The sequence below is a fragment of the Delphinapterus leucas genome, chromosome X (assembly GCF_059928025.1).
Source record: "Delphinapterus leucas isolate spDelLeu-1000000601 "Yukka" chromosome X, BTC_Dleu_Yukka2, whole genome shotgun sequence".
NCBI lineage: Eukaryota > Metazoa > Chordata > Mammalia > Artiodactyla > Monodontidae > Delphinapterus > Delphinapterus leucas.
The window spans coordinates 120,170,455-120,194,872 of record NC_143150.1 but is presented as its reverse complement, the minus strand read 5'-3'; the positions used below and the strand labels follow the sequence as shown (position 1 = coordinate 120,194,872).

Genomic DNA, 24,418 nt, shown 5'->3' with positions numbered 1-24,418 from the left:
AACCCGTTAGCAGAACTTGGAAAAGAACAGACCCGTATTCCAGGATCTCGATGACCAGGAGGGCTGGGGGTTTGCTTTCGGAACTCAAGGACTCAAGGGAGTCTATAGCAGGCTCCCCCATCTCCCCCACCACCACTTTTTACGACGAATAGATAATTCACTCTCTTGAAAATAAATTATATGTTAACATGGGACGGTGCCCGGTCGCAAGGCACAAGTATTCCTTTCCTCTAGTTAAAAACCAACGCTCTGATTTTGCCACAAATCACAGAGCACCTCAATTCCTGGAGATTGGTATTAAAAACAATGGGCTCGGCCGCGGAACGGGCTCGGGGCCAGCGTTCCTCGGTCCGGCCGTCTCCGATGCCTGCCCGCCGCCCCACGGGGGGCCGCACTCCATCACTGACCGATTGAGCCCGGGCGAGGTGACAGGCAAGGAGCGGGGCAGACAATGGCAACCGCCGCCGCGCAGGGGGCGCCAAGGGTCCTTGGTCGCCGCCGACCCCGGCCGCCGACCCCGCCCGCAAATGCCCCGCAAAACTTGAGGCGATTCCCGAACCACAGGTGCCACGGGGCCGCCGCAGCGTCCGAGACTGGCCCCCGCATCCTGGGGCGCAGCGCCGAGTGGAGAGGGGCGCGGACGCGAAGAGAAGTGAGTTTCGAGGCGCGGTGCCCCAGTGGCGGGCCGGGCGGGCGGACGCAGGGTGGGGTCGTCGGGGCGCTCGTGGGGCAGCGGGGGGCTCTCCCGACCCTCCCTCCCCGCTCCCCGTCCCCGGCGCCCCCGATCGCCTCCCGGGACTTACGGCGGCCGCGGGCCGCAGGCGCGGCGGGGCTCGGCCGGCGGCGGCGGCGGTTGAGGGGAAGCCCCTGTCGCTGAGCTGAGGAAGAGAAGCCGTGTTGCTGTGGGGAGAGGACCCGGTTCGCGGAGTGAAGGCTTAGGCGGCTAGGGGAGGGCGAGCCGACAGACCCCGCCCCGGGGGCCGGACGAGGGAGGAGCCAGGGCTGCGGCGAGCAGAGGGGCGGGATGGGCGGTGCGCGGGACGCAGCTCGGCTGTTGCCAACGGCACCGGAGACAGCTCAGGTGACCGCCCAGTCCGAGGAAGCCGATTGGCCGCGTCTTTACCAAGGGGGTGGGGTGGGGGTGTGGGGGTGGGGGTGGGTGGTCCGAACCGGAAGCCAGGCCACGTGACCCGGAAGCGGCCGCTGCCGGGGCCGGCGCGCCTGCGCACTGCTGAGTGTGCCAGCGGGACGCGCGCGCAGCTGTCTCGGCTGTTTTGTGGTGAGAAGGTAGTGTTTCGCGGTGCCCTTTGTTGACCCTGCTATGCGGGGCAGGGAAGAGCTGTACTGCCAAGAACCACATTCGAGCTCGGATAACTTTCCGTGCCCCAAGAGGGTGGGACGGGGCGGTGTAATGCCTGGTGATGTTGGTGAGGGGAGAGAGGGGGTGCTGCAACTCTGAGGAAAACAAGTCAGCTCTTTCTTGGAGCTCGTGCACGCGTTTAGAGTGCTCTTTACAATTACTTTGCCTCAAAACCGTCCGGAATCCGACCCCTGTTTCCCATCGCACTGCTACAGCTCTAGACACCTTTTCGCCCCAAGCTGTGCAAGTGTCTCTTCCCGGGGCTTGCCTCGTCCGTCCTCAGTGCTGCGGACCTGAGGAGTTACTGTCCGTTCTCAGCTGAAAAGCCTAGACAGCACCTCATTTCAAGATCCCGCTGCTTTCACACAGAGTCTCCCCTCTCCTCCCCCACATCCGCCTGGGTTCCAGTTAGTCTTGTCGACGACTTGCTCTGCCTGGCATGCCCTTGCTCTCAAATGTCACAGCTCCTATGAAGCCTCACCCTCAAACCCTGTAAGAAGGAATCCCTCTTTCATCCATATGCCCATTAGCACATCTTGAATTTTCTTCATTTTGCATCCCAACCTAGTTCACTGCCTAGTATATAACACCACTAATAAATGTGAGCTGACTGATAAGGATTATAAAATTGTAGATTTGTTAAGAACCGTAGTGCTGAGCATTGTGTCTGGCACATAATGGATGTACATATTTTTTTGAATGAAAGAATGGATGAATCATCCAGTCCGACTCATCTTTTACAGATGAGGAAAGGGGAGCCGCACGGGATTAAGTGACCTTGCTTGAACAGCCACGGGTTTCTCATGTCGACTGCTATTCATTACCCCAGTCACCTCGGTTCTTACAAAGAAAGCTAGAAAATTGCTTTTGTTAAGCTATGCCCTTTTTGCAGAGGTTCCCAAACATAGTCGCCCGAATTTTTTAACGGCCCAAAGGGAAAAAGAGATGCTAAGTTTTTCAGGAAGCTAAATTTAATCAAGCTAAAGGAATCCTTTATTAGAGATTGTGTTCTTTTTGTGTGTGTTAAAATGTCTATAAAACTAAGATAGTATATAATAGGAATTTGGGGGCATTTTTTTAATGCCCTTCTTTGGCAAAATAAAAATATACAATACCTTCCTTTTTTTTTTTTTCTGGAATACCTTCCCTTTTAAACGCTGCTATGCTGCTTGGAAAATTTCCTACCAACGTGTATGCTAAACGTATACTGTAGTATTAAAGAAGTGGTCAACACAAAGCACAGAGCTGGCTTTCTGTAGGTCTTTAGGCTCCCTGCCCAAATTTCAGCAACGGGACCAATCCTGCCCCAGAGGCACATGTTAATGCCCCATTTCTCCCTTACTACACAAAACAGATGCCATTAGCCAGTCAAAGATAGATCTAATACGATGTAATGAAAACTCGCCCTCTGAATCCAAATGCTGCTTTTCTCTTTTTCTGTACAAAACTCATGTCCTCAAGGTTCCTGAGATAACTACCTCCAAGTTTAAGCTCATTGGTTATGCTCCTGATGTTGGTCTGTGGTTCTGAAAACGAGGACAGGAGACTTGCTGATGACATATTGGCAGTCTCTGGTATTCCTAGCCAAGAAAAGGTGGAGGTTGGGGGGAGGGAGGGAAGGGAATTATGGGAAAAATAATTAGCAGCTGAAAGCAGCTATTACATAATCTTGGCTGCTTATTAATTTAGCAGAAGGAATGGCTTATTAAATTCTAATAGCAACAGCACAACTGCAAACAACCTAGCAATTAACAGTGCAGGGCCCATTATTTTGTTAATATGTTCTCTTCTTTTGGCAAGTGTATAAGAACAAAATTTATAGAAGCAGATGGTCTTTTTCAGTAGATTATAGATGGTTTATTTCCCAGTCTTAGTATTAAGAGCTTATTGTGCATTCACCGTGAAAGACAAAAGAAGCACTGTTATTGTCTTTGTTGGTAATTAACTGTTTGACTTTGATTCCCACAATTTCCAAATTGTGGGCTTGGTTATATAGCTGATTCTTCTCACCTGGTATCTTCTTCATCTGTCATGTTAATAGGGTCTCTTTTTTTAGTCCTTTGCTTTTGTTATCTGGGTGGTCCTGATTTCTTGATTGTTATTGATTGATGGTGCAAAAATTATTTTTTATGAAAAACTAAAAATCAGATTTTATACTTTTTTTTTTGATACAGGAAACATTTATTACAGTACCGTTTCTCATGGAACAAGAACACGTAGTTTCATGGTGCACGGCTGCCAGATGTTTCCCAGGTTTCAATGTCCCAGGTAGATAAAGGAAAATTCGGCAAGGTCAGAAGAGAGAAGAACAGATTTATCATGAAATAGGAATGGTAACTGTGTCCCAAGTGTACAGAAGGGGAAGAATTGAAGTCTTTCTGGTAACCTGCCTTTGCTTTTATTTATGTTTTTATAGAGATATAATTGACATATAACACTAGTTTCAGGTGTACAACATAATGGTTCGATATTTATATATATATTGATCAGAGTAAGTCTATTTAACATCACTTGTTTCTTAAACAACAACAAAAAAAGTGCCTAGCTTTTATTTGTGCTAAATGCAAGAGGTGAGGGTAAAGTAGAGATTCTACCTTTTAACAGTAACATTTTGAGACTTTATATGTAGTCTTTTATAAGTTTTCAAAAATAATTTTAGTTTCCTGTTAAATGTGTGATGGCTATATGCTTTTATCTCCTCTCCCTCTCAAAATGCCATTAAATGAAAAAAAAGAAGAGGAATGTTTAAAGTATAGACCCACATGGACAATAAGGGAGGGGACAGTAGCGTGAGGATGTCAACGAGGATGTCAGGGTACACTATTGGCTCATGATTAAACACTGACGATTTAAGAAAAAATTGTAGTATATTTATCTTGAGAATATGGAGGACAGACGTGAGGGGATGTTGAAATAATGCTAAATCCTCATGCGGTAACAGGAAGAAAATAGATACGATCCAACATGAATCAAGAAATAGAATTATTAGCATATTCTTTCAATACCAAGAAGTAAATTCCAGATGCAATGAAGACTTTCTTTCCAGAGACAGAATCTTGAGGTAGGATGTAATAAAGGTTATCATTACATTTTATTTTACTGTAGGTTTTACTTAGATAATTTTTAAAAATATTGTAATGAAGTAGATAAAAATTCTTCTGTTAGTGCTAACACTGTATTAAGGATTTGTACAGTGTTCCTTTAGCCAGTCTATATATTATATAAAATTTATTAAATAAAAATGTCTTGTAATGAAATTCAGTGCTGAATCATTGTAGAAGATCACAGTAAGTGTAAAAAAGATGTTCAGAGTTTGTGAATTTGCATCTTCTAAGATAAAGTTGTTCCAAGGAGAAAACTGGCCTAAAATAATGAGGATTTGTGAACCAAATCATTTCAAATAGATAGAGCTGTCACTGCTGAAGTCCTCAACAATGAGCTAAAGGGAAATGTGGAACATACGTTCTTTCTTGACGCCTGTTTCCATAGCTTTGAATAAAATGCAGGAGAATGACTCTTCTCCTTTTAATATTGGGTTAAAGCAGTGATTCTCAAGCTGGGCAATTTTATCCCCCACCAGGGAACACTTGGCAGTGTCTGGAGACATTTGGGTTGTCACAGTGGGGCAGGGGGGCGGGGGTGGGGGAAGAGTTGGTGATGGGGCTGCAATGTACAGAATAGCTTCCATGACAGAGAATTATCCAGCCCAAAATGTCAATAGTGCCGAGGCTAAGAAACCCTGAGTTAGTCACTGAAAAGGTTAGCATGCAGCAATGGAGACATTTTATAGACATTTCAAGAAATGGAACAAGCACTTATCTTCATATGTTTGTTTTTCTCTCAGAGGGGTTGGAGTTGGAGGCATTCTTAATGTTTGATAGGTAAAATCCTTAACTGCTGAAAAGACTGGCCACATACGTGAGGCAGTCAGTATTCTTCAAAGTAACTAGAATAAACTATCCAAACGGGATTTTTTTTCAAAGTGATTCTGGAATATTAGTGGAAGTTATTTAAAACCGGGATCCATGAGATGACTATTCCATCCATTCATTCATTCACTTTTTTTTGGCTGTTTTGGGTCTTCGTTGCTGCACGTGGGCTTTCTCTAGTTGGGGCGAGCGGGGGCGAGCGGGGGCTTCTCTTTGTTGCGGTGTGTGGGCTTCTCATTGCGGTGGCTTCTCTCATTGTGGAGCACGGGCTGTGGGCACATGGGCTTCAGTAGTTGTGGCCTCAGGGTCTAGAGCGCAGGCTCAGTAGTTGTGGCGCACGGGCTTAGTTGCTCTGCGGCATGTGGAATCTTCCTGGACCAGGACTCAAATCCGTGTCCCCTGCATTGGCAGGCGGATTCTTAACCACTGCGCCACCAGGGAAGTCCCAATTCATTCATTTATTAACATAAATGTTTATTATGTGTTTGCTCTCTGCTGGGCACTGTGGTAGGTAATGGTGATACAAAGATGAGTAAGATGTTGACTCTGTCCTAAAGCTCCAAAACTATTTCTCCTGACACAAAATTCCATGTCTTTTGGCAACAAACTCTGGATGGTCAGGGGAGCAGTCACCAAGCATATGAATACATTTTCTTTTAGGAAACCCCTAGAGATGCTTCATAGAACCTTAGATGTCTGTGACTGACATCTTTGGAAACTATTTGCCCTAATGACCTCCCAGGGCTCTTAGCAGTCTTTTCATTCTGTCAGTTTTCCACAATACTCTTAATTCACAGCAGTATTAGAGAGAGATTTGCTCTGTTTTCAACAAAACAGTTTCAAATAATTATCTTTTGACCTGTTCCTTAAAATGAGATGTTTCAGCAGTAATCTAACTCAACTAGACTAGTGGTTCTAGGATATTCTTTAGGGGACTTGTGAAAACACAAGATGGCTGGGCCCCACCACCAGAGTTTCTGATTTAGCACGTCTGACATGAGGCCTGATAATTGCATTTCTTTTTTCTCCTTTTTTTTAATTGAAATATAGTTGTTTTACAATGTTGTGTTAGTTTCTGGTATACAACAAAGTGATTCAGAATATATACATTCTTTTTCAGATTATTTTCATTGTAGGTATTGTTTATCTGTTTTATACATAGTAGTGCCTATCTGTTAATCCCGAGTTCCTAATTTATCCCTTCCCCCACTTTTCCCCTTTGGTAACCATAAGTTTGTTTTCTATACCTGTGAGCCTGTTTCTGTTTTGTAAATAAGTTCATTTGTATCATTTTTCTGGATTCCACATATATATGATATATGATATTTGTGTTTCTCTGTCTGACTTACTTCACTTAGCATGATAATCTCTAGGTCCATCCATGTTGCTGCAAATGGCATTATTTCATTCTTTCTTATGGCTGAGTAATATTCTAGTGTGTGTGTGTGTGTGTGTGTGTGTGTATGTGTATGTGTATTTATATACATATACACCACATCTTCTTTATCCATTTGTCTATCAACGGACGCAGGTTATTTCCGTGTCTTGGCTATTGTTAATAGTGCTGCTATGAACATAAGGGTGCATGTATCTTTTCAAATTAGAGTTTTTGTCTTTTCTGGATATATGCCCAGGAGTGGGATTGCTGATCATATGGTAGCTCTATTTTTAGTTTTTTAAGGAACCTCCATACTGTTCTCCATAGTGGCTGCACCAACTTACATTCCCACTAACAGTGTAAGAGGGTTCCCTTTTCTGCACACCTTCTCCAGCATTTGTCATTTGTAGACTTTTTAATGATGGCCATTCTGACCAGTGTGAGGTGGTAGCTCATTGTAGTTTTGATTTGCATTTCTCTAATAATTAGCGATGTTGAGCATCTTTTCATGTGCCTGTTGTCCATCTGTATGGCTTCTTTGGAGAAATGTTTATTTAGGTCTTCTGCCCATTTTTTTATTGGGTTGTTTGTTTTTTTGATATTGAGCTATATGAGCTGTTTGTATATTTTGGAAATTAATCTCTTGTTTGTCACATTTTGCAAATATTTTCTCCATTTCCATAGGTTTTCTTTTCATTTTGTTGATGGTTTCCTTTACTGTGCAAAAGCTTCTAAGTTTAGTTAGGCCCCATTTGTTTATTTTTGCTCTTATTTCTTTTCCATCGGGAGACTGACCTAAAAAAACATTGCTATGGTTTATGTCAGAGAATGTTTTGCCCATGTTTTCTTCTAGGAGTTTTGTGGTGAGAGTTGTATTTCTAAGAAGTTCCCAGGTGGTGCTGATGCTGCTGGTCTTGAGACCACACTTTGAGAACCACTGCTCTATACCAAAAAAAGCTATGACATATAACAGGAAAGTTCTCAAAGCCAGTAATTGTGATATAATTTTCCCAGACAAATGACCTAAAGGAAACTTGAGATCTGAATTTTTTTTTGCTGACCTCATTAAGTCTGATACCATCGGGAGAGTAATAGTCTCAGTTATATGAACCTGAAGTTCAGTCTATATGCACAACCCATAGTGGCTTCTGATCATGGTGTGCCCTGTACAAACTAATGTACTGTAGTAGTCTAAGTTAGAGATTAAAGTACTTAGAGAAACTTGAAGTTTGCACCATAAAAGTCAGATGCTTACGTGATGAATATCACTACTCTAAAATTTTTTCCAACTACTTATGCCAAGTAGGAATCACCTCTGAATACTTTGTTAGCGATTATAGACATGAGGTGGAAAGGAGAGAGTTGAGAGGGACCAGGTAGACAGAATCCATATCCCTGGATAAGGCAGAAACCACTACGTAGTAATCAAAATCTGCCCTTTCTCTTCCATGACATGCGGCTAGACCCTGTTCCTCAGCCACCCGTGCGGTTAGGTGTGCCCATGGAGCTGAGATCAGGCTATGAAGTGTGGATGGAAGTGCTGTCATTCTGGGCCCAGAAAACCCTCCACAGGAAAGCCTCTTCCCTACCTCCCTCCTCAACACTGCTTTTGCTCTCTGGATGTTGACACTTCGAGGTGTCCTTGGAAGTAGGGTTTTGAGGATGGCTGAGTCTGTCAGCCTGGGTTCCTGAATGACTGTGTGGAGCAGACGCACATACCACTACCACCATCATCATTCCTACCACCAATTTTACTTTAAGTGAATGAGAAATAACTTTGTATTAAGCCAGTCATTTTTCCGGGTTCATCTGTTAAAACTGCTAGTATTACTGGCCATCCTTGCAAGCTGTTACACACTTCCTTACGAAGAGAAGGAGCCATAGTGATGGGTAGAGCAGTGCATTTTCAAGTGGCTAGCTCTTTGTCTCGATTCTAAACCTGCTTTTTGTGCTCCTCCATGTGTCTCCTTTCTGTTGAAATTTAAAGAGAATCCTCATACGGTCTGAGTCCAGAATTTAAAACTACTCATCTATCAAAGGGGCAGGAAAGACTGATTTGAGATTTTTCATTAGCTTTACATTCCTGTGGCAAAACAGTAGATAATGCAAAATTTTAAAAATCACGTGGATGAAAGAGCCAAGGAAATGGGGGTTACGGGGGGAGCATATTCTGGCTAACTATCCCTAATTGTCAAAAGTGCATGATGTTGTCAGTTTCTTAGAACCAAGAAACCAAAGATGACAGTTGATTTATGATCAGATTATATCCTTGTCTTCTAAATAATATAGGACAAAGTTAAAACATTTATCCTAAAGCACTATTTAGAATACACAGACATTTTAATTGAATGATTTGAAAAACTTTTAGAAATAATGCACACATTTTAAATATAACAAATACATAAAATAATAGATGTTTAAAAGTGATTTCACTCAAAAACTTCATTTTACAAATAAGGAAATTAAGCCCCAGAGAAGTAAACAAATTGCTCAATATCATACTACTTCATAAGTGGTAGATGAGGAACTAAGAGCCCTGTGTTCTGTCTCCAGCCGGTGTTTTCCCACCATAGTCCACTGTCTGTTGCCCATAAACTACTAGCCCATTATCTTTAGACAAAAACAAACAAACTGAAAAACCACACACCCACAGCCCCTCAAAACATAAATTCTTCATTTCTTTCTCTTATCTCTCAGCCTGGTACTAAAGTATTTGTGCCTCCACTAGTGGACTGAAACCCTTGTGATCTCCAGGATTGGGATAGTATTTTACTAATCTTTCTATCACAGAATCTAATCCAATACTTGGCATAGAGTAGACGCTCAGAAAATGTTACTTTGAGATGTTAATTACTTTGACGCCAAAAGAAAAATTAATAAGCCCCTGTCTCATTGCTTCTTGAGTGTTAGCAGGTTTTCTGCTCCCCTCCCCCTACCATAGCATACGAAGTAATGTCCTCCTTTCCATCCCCACTAATACTGCCCTAGGTCAGACCAACAAACTGGACTTTCTGTCTCAGCCCCTCCCCTCCATCTGATCCCATTACTACAATTCCTTCTGCATGTGGCCACCTGAGTGTTTTTTCTGAAACATAAATCCAATAGAGATTAGACCCTCTGCTTAGAATGTTTCAGTTTCTTTATTACTTCAATTTGTATGCCTATGTCTGGGCCAGGTACTCATTGGGTACTGGGGATAAAATAGAGAACAACTTAGACATGGAACCTTCTGCCAGGTGCATATGGTATTAGGGCAGGAGGGCACAGTTTACAACTGGCAATCCCAATACGGTAATGTAAGTGTTTCAAAAGGGGGAAGGCCAGGGTGCTAAGGGACCATATAGGAGAGGGCCTAATCCAGAGTTTCGGTGATCGTGATAGGTGGTAGAGTCTGAGAAGGGTTCCTGGAGGAAACAGACTTTAGGCCAAAATTGAAAAACAAAACAAGTGAGTTGGGCAAGAGTGTTCCGCACAGGGAGAGTAGCATGTACAAAGATAAAGAGATGAGTGTGTGACTCTTAAGGACCTGAATAGAAGGTCAGTGTGGTCAGAGAGTACCTGGGTAAAGATAAGTCTGCAGAGAATCAGAGGACCAGGTTATACAGGACTTTTTAACAAGATTAAAACATTTGGGCTTTATATAAAGATATTGGGAGACACTGAAGGATTTTAAGCAAAGGCAGCGCCATTATTGGATTTGAGTTTTAGAGTTTCAGAAAAATCACTCAGGGTGAAATGTGGTTAACTGCAGGATATACTGTAGTCCGAGTTTAGTTGAAGATAAAATAAACCCTTCTAACTAATATGAACAAAAGCAGTCTAAATGTGATTGGAAGAGCAAAATCTAGGCTGAGTTTCCAGGAAAACCTTCCAGAATAACACTGCAGAACTTGACTGCCAGGGAGCCACTGTGTCTGCCATGATCAGTGAGCTGGAATGCTAAGAAGCTGTCTTCATAACTGCTGGCTTCAAGCCTATACCTCCTCTGCTGTGATCAAGAGATCAGGAATCTGCTGCCAGCAAAGTGGATGCCATGGGTGCTCCTTCTTTTCACTCATGTGGCTAGAGACTGGACATTGGACTCCCTCTACAACTGCCACTGAAAGCCAGATGCTTCCATAACCATGCTCATCAGCAGAAATAGGAGAGGTGAGGCCCCCTCTTCATGATCTATCACTTCCCCCCTCCAAATCTCGCATAGGTACACCTCATTGTTGGAATCTACATCACAACCAGAAGCCTGGCTATGGAATGTAGTTTTTTGTTTTCTGGGAGGAACACTGCAGCAGGTTGGAATGTATTTATATATTTTTACTAAATTTACTTATTTATTTATTTATTTTTGGCTGCATTGGGTCTTTGTTGCTGCACGTGGGCTTTCTCTCGTTGCAGCGAGCGGGGGCTACTCTTTGTCGCGGTGCGCGGGCTTCTCATTGCGGTGGCTTCTCTTGTTGCGGAGCATGGGCTCTAGGCGCGCGGGCTTCAGTAGTTGTGGCTTGCGGGCTCAGTAGTTGTGGCTCACGGGCTCTAGAGCGCAGGCTCAGTAGTTGTGGCGCACAGGCTTAGTTGCTCCGCCGCACGTGGGATCTTCCCAGACCAGGGCTCGAACCCGTGTCCCCTGCATTGGCAGGTGGATTCTTAACCACTCTGCCACCAGGGGAGTCCCGAGGTTTGTATTTAAAGAGGCAGAAAGAGAGAGAGCTGGAGAGGGGGGTGTGGCATCAAGTTGGAGGTGCTGCTGTTGCTGAAGGAGGGAGAGACAAGCTAGGAGTCAATAGAGAGGAGGAGGTTGAAGATATGGGGGAAAGGAGTTAAATACTCAGTCCTACAAGGACACTGAGTAGTGAGGAGGTGATGTAAGCCAGACACACTAGAGGCTAAATAAGAAAAGGGGCATTTCTTCCATTTTGCTCAGACCAGTGAATGGTGGGGGAGGAAGAAAGGATGTAGACAAGCACATAGTTTGGTGCTAGGGAAGCAGCTTCTTCCTCTCTGACATAGAGGCAGAGGGAAGATTATCTGCTGGGCGAGAAGAGGGAGGTGGCGATGGGTTGAGAAACATGAAGCAGGTTTCTCCTAGAAACCTTGGAGAACTGGAGAGAGGCTTCTGGCGCAATAGGAACGGATCACTGAGGGCACTGAGTGTACAGTGGAGACTAGAAATGTGGCTGGGTCGTTCTGGAATTAGGTGCATTGGTGGAGGGTTGAGATTTGCCAGACGGCTGAGATAGAAGGATGAGACACCAAAGTAGTGGAATTCAAGCCAGACAAGGAGAGCCGTGGTGGTGAAAGCGGAGAGTTTCAGGGGAGGAGGGAGGTGGTGGATGCTGATATGATAGAGCAGAAGGAGGCAAAGTGATGAGGTCGAGGAAGAGGAGAACCCTACGCCCACCAGTGCCAGATTAGAATTAGAGCCAGCTGGAAGTGTTGGGAGTCGTGTTCTGAGAGGGACCTGTGATGGCATTGTTTCAGAGGTGGGGAAGTGGGAGGTTGGGTGGGGAACGCAACAAATAAGGGCGGAGTGATGGCCTAGTAGAAAGGAGGGGAAGGTCACTGGAGCAGAGAAGACCCAGGAGGGGACTTGCTTGGGTGTTGAGTAGTGGGTCATCTATGTGGATGTCAGAGTCATTTGGGATGGTAGCAGGACCTGATGGAAAAGGTGACAGTGACTCAGTTGCTAAAGACTCCAAAGAAAGAGGGAGTGGTATATAATGGCAGCAGGAGGAGTAGGGCGTGATTAAAAAAAAAAAGGTTTATTGAGATGTAATTCACATGCCACACAGTTCACCCATTTATAGTGTGCGGTTCAATGGCTTTTAGTGTATTCACAGAGTTGTGCAACCATCACCGCAGTCAATTTCAGAACACTTCCCTCACTCCAAAAAGAAACCCCACACACCTTAGTCATCACTTCCAATCTCCCGAACACTCCCCCCAGCCCCCAGCCCCTGGCAGCCACTGATATGCTTTCTTTTTTTGTTTGGTTTTTTGTTTTGGGGGGGGTTTTCTTTGGCCACAGGGTAAAGCTTGAGGGATCTTAGTTCCCAGACCAGGGACTGAACCTGGGCCACGGCAGGGAAAGCGCTGAGTCCTAACCACTGGACCACCAGGGAATTCCCCCACTGATCTGCTTTCTGTCTATAGATTTACCTATTCTGGCCATTCTGTATAAATGGAAGCATATCATAGGTGGTCCTTTGTATATGGCTTCCTTCACTTAGCATAGTGCTTTCAAGGTTCATCATCCATGTTGTAGCAGGCATCGGAATTTCATTTCGGAGCACTATTTTAATGGCTGGAAAGAACCTCAAAAGAGTTTAGGGGAGGATGCAAGGCAAACACTTCCCTTGTACACCAAGTCAGCTCTGGTCATTGACATTCAGTGCCAAAATTGTTGTAAAGTATGTCTTGTCCTTTTCTTGGGAGTATCTAAAATAAGTCAATATTAAATGTTCATGCTTGCTTCTTCCCTCCCCACCCCCAGCAGTAAACATAACTGAAAGCCTTGCTTAATGACAAAAACTGAGTCAGTCATTGTTGCTTCATGTTAACTACTTGCCTAAGAAACATATTCATCTTATAGAGGAGATAATGAGCAAAACTGGCAATGCCCTAATAAGCTCTAAATTAAGCCTACATAATGTTGAACAAAATATAAGAATCAGCAAAAAAATTTTTTTCTACTTATTGATCATTAGTGTTAATGAGAACAGCAGCAAGTGGCTTTGTTCCTGTTCACTTAGAAAGTATGAAAACAAGGTAAGCCAGCAATTAGGAAGGTTAATGTGAGGATTCAGTTTTCATCCTGATAATGGAATAATTTATTTTCTAGCCTATTAACCTCAGAAGCCCTCGACGGCTTTATCTTCTCTGGTCTTTGGCTAATTTTTTTTTCAACCATGTTAGTAACAGAAACTGCGAAAATGGGATCAGGGCCTACTAAAAGCAATAAAACCGAATAAATGCATCAACTTCCAGGAAATGTCAATTACAAATAAGCAGAAGGGACTGTTGTCTGTATGAAGGGACTAGAGCCTCTTATTAATAATAGTGGAGGAAGTAATCCAAGAGACTAAATGTGCTGGTGAGAGAGGCTAAGTCTCTCTAAGGAGCTCAGAATGCAAAGGACACATAAAAACCTGGGAAGAGTGAGGTAGCAATCAAAGACTCAAACCACAAGAACAGCACAGAGCTGTAACACTAATGCAAGAAAGACCAGCTAGAGAGAACCAAGGCTTGCTGAAGTATATTTGAATTTGAAGGTTCACTGCTGCAGTGGAATCTCTTTTGTTTGCCCAGCATCCCTCACTCCTTCTAAAAACAGTACCCCCATTCTTCAGGGAAACTGTTCTCTCCCCCTACCACCATCACTCCCATTCCAAGGATGTAAGCTAAAAGAATGCAAGTCTTCAGGTTGGGACAAATCATATCTGAGAATATGAAAACAATTTTTTAAAGAGATCCTTAAAATATCATTTGTAATGTATTTTTCCCATAGATTAGAAATAGAAGTGCTTCCTGAAGACAGGAGTTGGGCAAATGTCTTGGTTTTCAAAAATGGGGAGAAGGTAGATGATGCAAATGTTAATGGGGATTTCAATATTGATTCTCTATTAACAATATCAAATGGGTGGTGTGTGAACTCCCAGAGAGAGAGGAGGTGATCGTTAAAGAAGCCAGCACGAATTCACTGAGAAGAGACAGCCTGACAGACAGGCTTTGGTTTCTTTTGTTATATGTTTATTAGGCTAGTAGATCAAAGGAATCCTGCAGACATAGCGTTTCTGTGCTTCTGCAAGGCATTTTTCAAACACTTTCATGACATCCTTGCTGAGAAGATGGAGAAACTGGATGGGTGATAGGATAATTTAGCAGCATAATCATTCTATCCTAAGAATGCTGATTAATGGATCTCTGTCAAATCTGGCAAATTTTGTTGAAGATCTGTTTCAACCAGGGTTGCTTTACTAGCATGGTCCTTTTTAAGTAACCTGGATATGGGCTAAGTGGACCTGGGTATCAGTGTATAGAGAACAGTAGTCTGGGAGGGAGTGTGAATAAATCAGATGACAAAGCAGATTCCAAACTGGCATTGGCCCAGGGATGATGTATCAGCTAGTATCTTTTGCAAAAAGGCAAGATAAATATGTAAATAAATGCAGAAGTGGTCATCTCTGTTAAAATGAAATTTAAATAGGACAAGTTTTAGTGTTCTATCCTTGGAACCAAAGTTAAGGATATAAGGAGAACTTGCTAAATAGCAGCATGTAGAAAAGAAGACTTGGGGATGTTAGTAGCCTGAAGGCAATAAGAGCCAAGAGCATGATAAGGCTGTAAAACAAAAGAAGAATAAAGAACCCAAAGGAATCTTGGGCTGTTTAATTAGAAATATATCCATAGTATTCTGACTGTTCTTTGCTTTTGATAATCAATCTTACTATACTTTGATTTATTATGTTCAATTCTGGGAAATATATTTCATGAGGGACATAGACCAACTTCAACTCCTTCATAGGAGTCATATCATAGAGTGCTATAGATCATGGCATATGAGCAACAGCTGAAATGAGTGAGGATGGTTAGCTTGGGAGTAAAATATTTAGGGGCAAAAGGATGGCTCTCTTACAGCATCGAAAGAGATGGGACATAAGACAGAATTCTGTTTCTTTCCAAGAGGAAAATGAGCATCAACGGATGAAAGTTACTGGGGTGGTAGATTTCAGATAAAATAAAAAAGTAACTACTAATAATTAGGAGTCGAATCAAAGTAGGTGAGCGCCCAGTTGTTGGAGATGTTCAAACAAATGACATGGCAGTGAGGACTCCTTTGCTATGTGAAGGGCTGGACACTCAGAACCTTAAGGCTTTTTTCAATTTGGGGATCCAGAAAACCCCACTTCAAGGGCAGCTGTTGTTCTGGGATTTGTGGGTATGCGTATTGGTGTTGTTTCTCTCCATCTTAAACAGAAATGAAATGTTTCCTGATTTATATGTCGGAAGTCTAGAATAGTCAGGCACAAATGGGCTAGAAGGCCAGTGTCTGGAATTTGCTTTGGATCTACCCCATAATGCCCAACACACAGGGACTCAACAAAGAGGGTCTTTTCTTGAAGCTTCTCTGTGTTTCTCATGAAGATGCTTTCTTATTTTATATCTCATTTATATTCATGATTTAGCCTTGAATTGAGGTGATTGCTCTCCTTCAAGTGCTTTCTTTTTGCTTGTGGATATCTCCTAATTTAAGAGTGAAGAATCATGTGTTTTTACTGCTAAGGAAACTGCACCTCCCTACTATGATTTCCATCATTGCAAATTCACATTAAGTAAAGATACTTTCCTAATTCTTATCCTAGTCTCTCTCCAATAGGACTTTGATTTGGAAGGTACTTGATGTTTGCCACAAAAGCTGGAAGAGCTTTTCAGGGCAACATACAAACCATAAAACTTGCCCTTCCAAGCCAGACGGACTCAGGCTTTAAATCCTGGCTTTTCTGGGTACCGTAGTCAGCTTGCTTAATCTTTCAGAACGGTAGTTTCCTCATCTCTTAAATGAGGTTATTAATATATGTATATTTCAGGAAGTTATTTTGAAGATGAAATAAAGTATGCTAATAACCTATCATAATGCTTAGTTCATAGTAGGTATACCATGGAATGTGAATATTATTATTAATTCATCACACAGTAATTTTCCGATAATCCTCAGCTTCCCTTAAAGTAATGATCAAATTTAATTTTTTAACACTATAATGTTTCTATTTAAAAAAATTTAGTGCCAGTTGTCTCTTTCCCTAACATAATCATTTAACTATAGCTAAAATGTCCTAACTTCCTAATTATTTATAGGTCTGTGAAAAAAAATTTGTGTGATGGTAACCAAGTCCAAGGCATGTCTTTATTATTAGCCTCAACTTTTTCCACAACCCATTCTGTAGGAAGAAGCTATAGTTTTCCCAAAATGCCTTGCCCAGAGCAAAGCAGTTGCAGGGTTCCTGCCTCTGTAGCCTGCCCTAACCAAGCCCAGGGCACTGATTGTTTCCTTCCTGTACTTTGCAGAAAAATTGGCCTTCTCTGTTTGATTTGAAGTCATGAGTCTGGATCATAGTGAGCAGTACACTCTGCTTAATGAATCATTAGTAGAACAGAGAAAAGAACAGACTCAATTACCTGCTGGGTTGGTTACCCAGCCTTTCCCTGAACACTGCCCTGCTCCAGCCTACACTGAAACACGGAGGCTTTTGTATAGCAATGACTCCCTCACCAGTAGTGCTGTCTGTTGAACCTAAGACCCGTATTCTACATTCTTGATTGAGTTTAATCTGACTTGGCAGCTTTCTTAAGTACTACAGCCGTCTGCAAGCAGGAATAATGAGGGCTTTGTACAAACAGCATAGCTGCTGGGCTCCAGGCCTCCTTTCCCCTTTCTGTCTTCTTGACCACATGCTCCATCACCTGCAGGTGTCAAACTGTGTGCAGTGGCCTTTCAGGTCAGGCCCTTGGGGCTTGCTCAGGAGGTGATAAGCCCAAGAACTAAGGGGAAGAGAGTGGGGGCAGATGAACAATAAACAAATAATCAGGTGATGATAAGTGCTACCCTTGTCTCCCCTGCCTCTGGGGCTCCAGCCTCAGAATATTCAAGTTCTTTGAATGAGCTATGTTCTGTCCCACCTCAATGATGACTTCGAACACCTGTAGAAACCTTCCTTGGCCTTCAGAAAACCTCAGCCTTTTTCACCTCTTCAGTGAGGACTCCTTGACATTCCCTAGATCGTGGCCTCTCCTGTGACCTACTCTGACTAGTCCGGAGGCCACTTACAAGCAGGAACCACGTCTTTTCATTTTATGTAGCTCAGAGACTTAACACAGTGCCTGGCTTATTAAGATTGCTCAATAACTCCTGGTTGATGGACTGAACAGGTCAGGGGAGAGTTGAAGGCCAATCTTGATTTATTAAATAAATAATACTGAGCCCCTATGATATCGCAGGAGAGGCAGACAGCCCAAATATAAACACATAAATCTGTCAGGTGGCGAGGTGGGGGAAGAGAGTGACAGTGGGAGACACACAATAAGCAGATAAACAAATAGGTCAGAAGGTGGTAAACAGTGAGAGAGAAAAATGGCAGAGAGGGGTCTTGGGAGTCGCTATTTCAGATAGACTGGTCAGGGGAGGCCTCTCTGACAAAGTGATATTTGAGCACAGAGTTGAAGAAAGTGAGGGAATGAGCCAGTGGAACCTGGGGCATAAGCTTTCCAGGCAGAGAGAGCAGAGAGTGCCAAATCTTAGAGCTTGGCATGAGGAAGCGTGCCATATCTGATGTAAGGAATTGGAAGGAGACTAGTGTGACTGGAGTAAAGTGAGTGAAGAGGAGAGTAATGAGAGGTGAGAAAAACAAGAAGAAGACCACCACCACCACCACCACACAAGGTACAGCGTGGATTGGCTGTAAGTGCTAGAATTTGGGCCCAGGTGAATGTGATAAACCATCAGAGAAAACTTACAAATGAGACCCTGAATGCCTGTGGTTGGGAAGGAGGAGAAAAACCAGAGGAATGGAGGGACGTGGGGGGGGGGGTGTCCTAATTCTGAAAAAGGAGACAGTGCCAAAAATAACAGCCTAGTGTACTTGATGTTACTCCCGGGTGATTACAGTACTCAAAGAATGATTTGTAAGCACCCACACAGGAACTTAGTGAGCTGTAGGAGCTAGGATAGTGGGGGTCACAAAGAATATCACATAAGTTATCAGATTTCCTTTTACTCGTACCTTCACGAATGATATTAGGCCGGTTGATCAAAGTAGTGTGGTACAAATAGTGTACAGAGATTTCTGCAAAGTATTTGGCAAGGTCTTGTACCCTCATAGACAAGATGGACGGACATGCTCTGAATGGTCACCCTGTTAGATGGCTTTGTTCTTTTTTATTATTATTATTTTTTATTGTGGTGGTAAAGTACACTTTGTTCTTTTTTATTATTATTTTATTGTGGTAAAATACACATCATATAAAATTTACTATTTTAATCATTTTGAAGTATACAATTCAGGGGTATTAAGTACATTCACAGTCTTGTGCAACTATCACCACTATCTAGTTCCATAACTTTTTCATCACCCCAAAAGGAAACCCCCATTCTCATTCTCCATTTTACCCTACCCCCATTCCTGGGCAATCACTAATCTGCTTTCTGTGTCTGTGGATTTGCTTATTCTGGTTGTTTTGTATAAATGGAATCATATAATATGCAGCCTTTTTTGTCTGCCTTCTTTTACCTAGCATAATGTTTTCAAAGTTCATCCATGTTGTGGCCTGTATCAGTACTTCATTCCTTTTTTTTTTTTTTTTTCTTTTTTTCCTACTTTTTGGCTGCACCATGTGGCATGCGGGATCTTAGTTCCCCAACCACGGCTCGAACCCGTGCCCCCTGCAGTGGAAGTGTGGAGTGTTAACCACTGGACCACCAGTAACGTTCTTCATTCCTTTTTATAGCTGCCTAATGTTTCATTTTATGGATATACCAGATTTTTTTCACCCATTCATCAGTTGATGGAAATTAGGGTTGTTTCCACCATTGGGCTATTGTGAATAGTACTACTCTGAACATTTGTGGACAATTTTTGTTTGAAGACCTGTTCTTAATTCTTTTGGGTGTATACCTAGGAGTGGAATTGCTGGGCCATATGGTAATTCTGTCCTTACCCTTTTGAGGAACTACTGAACTGTTTTCCACAGCAGCTGCTCTTTCCATGGGAAGTGTTGGGGGCAGGGTACAGTTGGAAGCACCAAGGGTTGGCTCCAGGAGGACTCTGCTCCACTGTGCCTCTAGAGAAGTTGAGAAGGGCAAGAGGCACTGGATCGGGAGCACATCATCAGGAATTAGGAGAACTTGGATTAATGGTCAGTGGAATGGCCTTGCTGAAGCGAGGCTCATGAGGCTCATCCTTATCTAGGACGTGAGGCACCTGGAATTTGCACACCATAAATCTTTCTCAGCTGAATACCTTGAGGTCCTTCCTGTGAGACAGCCTGTCGCTAGGCTCCCTGAGGGAAGGCCCAGGCCCGTCCAGCAGACCATCCGTCTCTCTTGAGATGGCAAACTGATCAGATTTTCAGATGACACCCAAGTGGAAGGGATACCAAATTTAGAATCAGGGTTTTAAAAGATTGAAGCAAACCAGAAAGATGAGTTAAAACCTAACCAGATAATATTTGTGATTTTTTTTTTTTTTTTGTGAGTAACATCAGTGAGTCAGATGGGTCACCTGTGGAAAAAACCCAGAGATTTTTTAGGCCGGTTAACACATTAATATATATATATATTTTTAACCCGGGATTAATTTTAAGGATTGAGTTTTTCCTTCAAAGAGTAACAAAAGCTAGAAAGAATGCCTGCTTAAGGAAAATCAACATGAAAATAGCTACTAGTGCTCTTAACAAGAAACCAGAGGCTACCCAGGTAGCCTACTAAGGAATGCACTAAAATTGCCTGGATGTATTTCCAACATCCCATAACAGATCAATGTTAAAATTTCAATAATACATCTCCTTCTATTTGAATCGGCAAACTCAAAAACCACTGGTTACCAAATATTTTGCTTGATGTACTGATCTCTCTCCTCCTCTGTTAGGAGCAGCTTTCACTGAGCACCTTCCCCTCCAGGTGCCATACATAATGCAGTTAAGGAACGGAGTGAGGCAGATAGCTAGTGGGAAGCAGCCGCATAGCACAGGGAGATCAGCTCGGTGCTTTGTGACCGCCTGGAGGGGTGGGATAGGGAGGGTGGGAGGGAGGGAGATGCAAGAGGGAAGAGATATGGGAACATATGTATATGTATAACTGATTCACTTTGTTATAAAGCAGAAACTAACACACCATTGTAAAGCAATTATACCCCAAAAATTAAAAAAAAAAAGGAACGGAGTGAGTACATGAGGGTGGGAGTGGGGGTAGAAAATGTACAATTTAGACACCAAATCAGAAACCGTATTATTCCAGAGCCAACTTCCACACCATTAATTTTTTAAAACCTCAAAATCCATCAAAATGCTTATATAATATTTTTCATCTTCAATATCATGAGAGAACCAAAGAACAAGCCAATTACTTTCTAAAAAATTTATGAAAAAGTAAATCATAGAATTCCATTCAATTTTCAACTGCGTATAATATTTATGAGTCCACAAATTGCAGATGAAAAATAAGAAAAAGGTAATAAAAGTGATTTGTTTCCAACTGGGAAACATGCATTAGAAAATTCGAATCTACTCTTGCAAAGTCTTGTTCACCAGATTTTCTCCTGGGGGCCTGGGCATAATACTTACAGATTTTCAGATAAAGAATGCCTCCTAAGGCTTGACTTTTCACAACTGACTTAATTTTGACAGTTTTAGCTGATATCAAAGGACCTAACTCTTAGACACAGAAAATACCACATGAAGTGACATAGGAATATCCGTGCCCCGGTCCAGTTCCAGTCACCACCATTTATAACATTCACCAGATTTAAACTTAAATCTTTTGTCTTGCACTGTTCCTTCAACATGCAAACAGCAGTAGGAGAAAGGGAGCTGATAAATAAAACATCCGAGAATATTATAGTTTCCAAGTGCTGAAAGAAAACTCATCCGAAAGTTACAGCAGACATGATTTTAAAGTAATATTTGCTGTTTGAAAACACAAACAAGTATTCTGTGTTATGTGGTAGTGTTTAAACTTAAGTTAACTGATTACTCAAAACTTTTCAGACTCACAAATTCATGTATCAAAAATATGTCTACCCTAGCAAAGAGAAAAGCAGGAATTGCTCCAAAACCCAGAGTAAAATATAAATGCCTCATCTGGATAAGATGACATCCTCATGAGCAACACTCATAAAATGCAAGTCAGTGTGGGGCCGTTTGATGATTCTAAAACAACTAAACTGAGTCTCAGACAGTCCTCAGATAGGAAACACCAAAATTGCAGTCTCTATTAATTTCAGTACAATCCATTTCAAACACTTTTTTTTTTCTCTTGAAGTCACTTGCAGACTAGCATGTTAGTGTTTGGTAAGTTATAAAAATAAGTGCATATGAGGGCAGTCATTCCCAATAGATAGCATTTTTGGAATGCTGCTAATAAATAATCACCTCTGAGATAAAAATCTGCCTCAAAGAAGATGTGAATGCATTTCGAGTTTTTCCAGAAAACTGATTTCCATTTACAATCCAAAAGCCAATGGTAAAGAGGAAAAGTCCCCCCCAAAAATGTTGAAAAGATCATTACAGGCACTTCCCTGGTAGTCCAGTGGTTAAGACTCCGCACTTCCAATGCAGGGGGCATGGGTTCAATCCCTGGTCGGGGGATCCCACATGCTTCACAGCACAGCCAAAAAAAAAACAAAAACAAAAGAGCATTACATCTTCCCACTTCCCCAAGATAAATGTCATATTAATTTAGCACAGGAAAACGGATGAATATATGTACTTTTTACATTTTACTATTTTGCAGTCTATCCTAAGCATGCAGTAATAATTAGCGTCATGATCAGGAACACTACTACTGTCTTAATTAATATGTGAACATGTCCCTACTATTATTATCAAAAATAAAAATGTTAGACTACAGACTGAGCCCAACCCACTGGTCTCCCCATTTTGACACGGAATGTTCCAGTAGGGATTGGTGGCTAAAACAGGAATTGTTATGTATTTGGGGAACTATGACTATACTGAGGAGGTCAAATATGCAGTCACTAGCAAATCCAGCTTCTCTTTGGGGTCCAATGGATTAAGAAAAAAAACCTCTGTAAGTTCAAGGCTTCAGTTGTGGATGTTAGAGCTTAGACATTTTAAGCAATCTTCTAGATTTTCTTGAAAAGTAAATATAAACCTAAAAGTAAAGGTAAATATAAAACTAAAAGAACCTTACCTACATGGTTTATGTGGTACCTCTCATATAAACTTAAAACCTCTAATCTTGTTTTTAAGGAAATGCTTTAAAATTCCTTAAAATACTAATAAAAGAAATCCAACCAGCAGTAAAAAGGTCCAAATTGTAGAGAAAAAGATTGCAGTTCTACTGAAAAGGAGACCTACTTTCTGTGAAGAAAAGTACAAGGTAGCCAGCCCTGACTCAGCACAGATGGGACAATAATAGCTTAAATTGAATTCTTCTACTGCAGGATTATCCATTTCATTAAGGATTTAGACTCAGAGAGAGAGCTGTGCATTTTTGCTCATTCTTATTCTCAAAATAATAATATCCTTTCCTTGAGCCAGTCAATTTTATTTAAAGTTTTCTATAGCTAAGACTGCTGTAAGCTCTAATACCCAGCAGAATCTTTTGTATGTTGCAAAGAAATGGCAAAGGTGTATTACATTTTGTGGTGCAATCCCAATGATCTCCCCCTTTCTGTCTCATTTTTATTTAACTTACAGGAAGACAGAAAAAATGTTGAACTTCTCCGTTATCCCTAGTCTGTGACCCATGTTAAATTGTATTTATCCCAGTGAAAAATGTTTCCACAACACACATTTTTAACATATAATTTTACATAATGAAGCATGAATGACTATTCACAATAAAAGTTAAAAAAAGCACGCTAACATTGTTGCACTAATTGCTTGAGCATCCGCTGTATAAAACAATAGAATTATTTCTAATATTTGCTTGAATTGGCCATTTTTCTTATGAAGAACCCACTAGCAGACTCAGAATCAGCAGAGTGCATGCATACAGGGAAAAATTAATCTATGCCTGTCTTTATTATGATAGTGGCGTACTTTTCTCTCCAGAAATGAAAGAGAATTGTATCTATCTCCAACCCCCCTTGTGATGGTGTTAGGAAATGTTCTCCTTTAGTGATCAAAATGAGAGTGTTTGTGAAAGCTCTTTGTAAGCTATAGAGTAATATTCATATATAAGTTAGTATCATTGTCGGCCTAATGCTTATTTATATCTGAGGCTAAAATGAAGCGCCTGGAGGTTATTCTAGTCTGATTCTCCCAAAGCAGATCCTGAGACTAGGATTCGGGTACAGGGAGTAAGCTAGGGGGGTGATCCCAGGAAGCATAAAGTGAGGGAGTGGGGGACCTTTAGGCAGGCGAGGGAGAAGTCAGCAAAAAGGGTGAGTTGTGAGTAATTATAACTGTGTGCACATGAAGCTCAAGGGAACTGAGCATCCTCTGAATCGTCCCACTGAGGATGGGAAGCAGAGGCATTTAGCTACAGGCTTCTGTCCCTCATTGGTTAAGGGCTGCTCCCTGGGGATGATAAATCCGTGACACTTCCTAGATGCCCTGCACAGCTGAGCCAGCTCTGAAGGTGCTAGTGAAGCCTTGGGTCAGAGGTGGAGAGAGACGGGTGGCTGCTGGAGGTACGGAGCTGTCAGCAGGTACAGGGCTGTCTTTCCCAGCAGCTGCAGGTGAACCCAGGCCCAGCCAAGGGCACATGGGGCAGGGCATTTGCAGTGTGTACTGAGAACACAACCATCATACAGAGTCTCAGAAGCAAAGTCAAGAGCAGGCTTCCGGGATCTGATTTGTGCTGTCTATCTTGGTCCCAGGCCTATCATAAGCACTTCGCATGGGTGAAGCATCCTAGGTGAGATTACCCTGAGTTTCCTTTAATACTGTGTATTGGTGCCACTATTAGCTATTTTTAGTTGTTGAGATTGAAGTGCTGTCCAGCCTCTGCTAGGTTTCATGAAATTTATTGATATGGTTTGGGAGGCAGTACGTTCTAGTACAATTTATTCTAATTTGTTT

The 24,418-nt window shown here is 42.2% G+C and overlaps 1 protein-coding gene and 1 long non-coding RNA gene across 5 annotated transcripts in view; one reads left to right on the top strand and one right to left on the bottom strand.

Annotated features, from left to right (window-relative positions):
- The window catches only part of AP1S2 (adaptor related protein complex 1 subunit sigma 2), a 29,002-nt gene extending 28,060 nt beyond the window's left edge, over window positions 1-942 (bottom strand). For 2 of the 3 annotated variants that reach the window (XM_022562662.2, XM_022562663.2), the window contains exon 1: window positions 804-942. The gene's annotated coding sequence lies outside the window, so the exon portion shown is untranslated. The remainder of the gene's footprint in view (window positions 1-803) is intronic. The other variant, XM_022562661.2, reaches the window with a different exon arrangement.
- Window positions 867-24,418, top strand: part of LOC149744400 (uncharacterized) — an 86,616-nt gene continuing 63,064 nt past the window's right edge. Inside the window, exons 1-2 of one of the 2 annotated variants that reach the window (XR_016391404.1) lie at window positions 867-1,287; window positions 3,535-3,741. This is a non-coding gene — a long non-coding RNA (uncharacterized LOC149744400). Of the gene's footprint in view, window positions 3,742-24,418 lie in introns of both variants that reach the window. The other variant, XR_016391403.1, reaches the window with a different exon arrangement.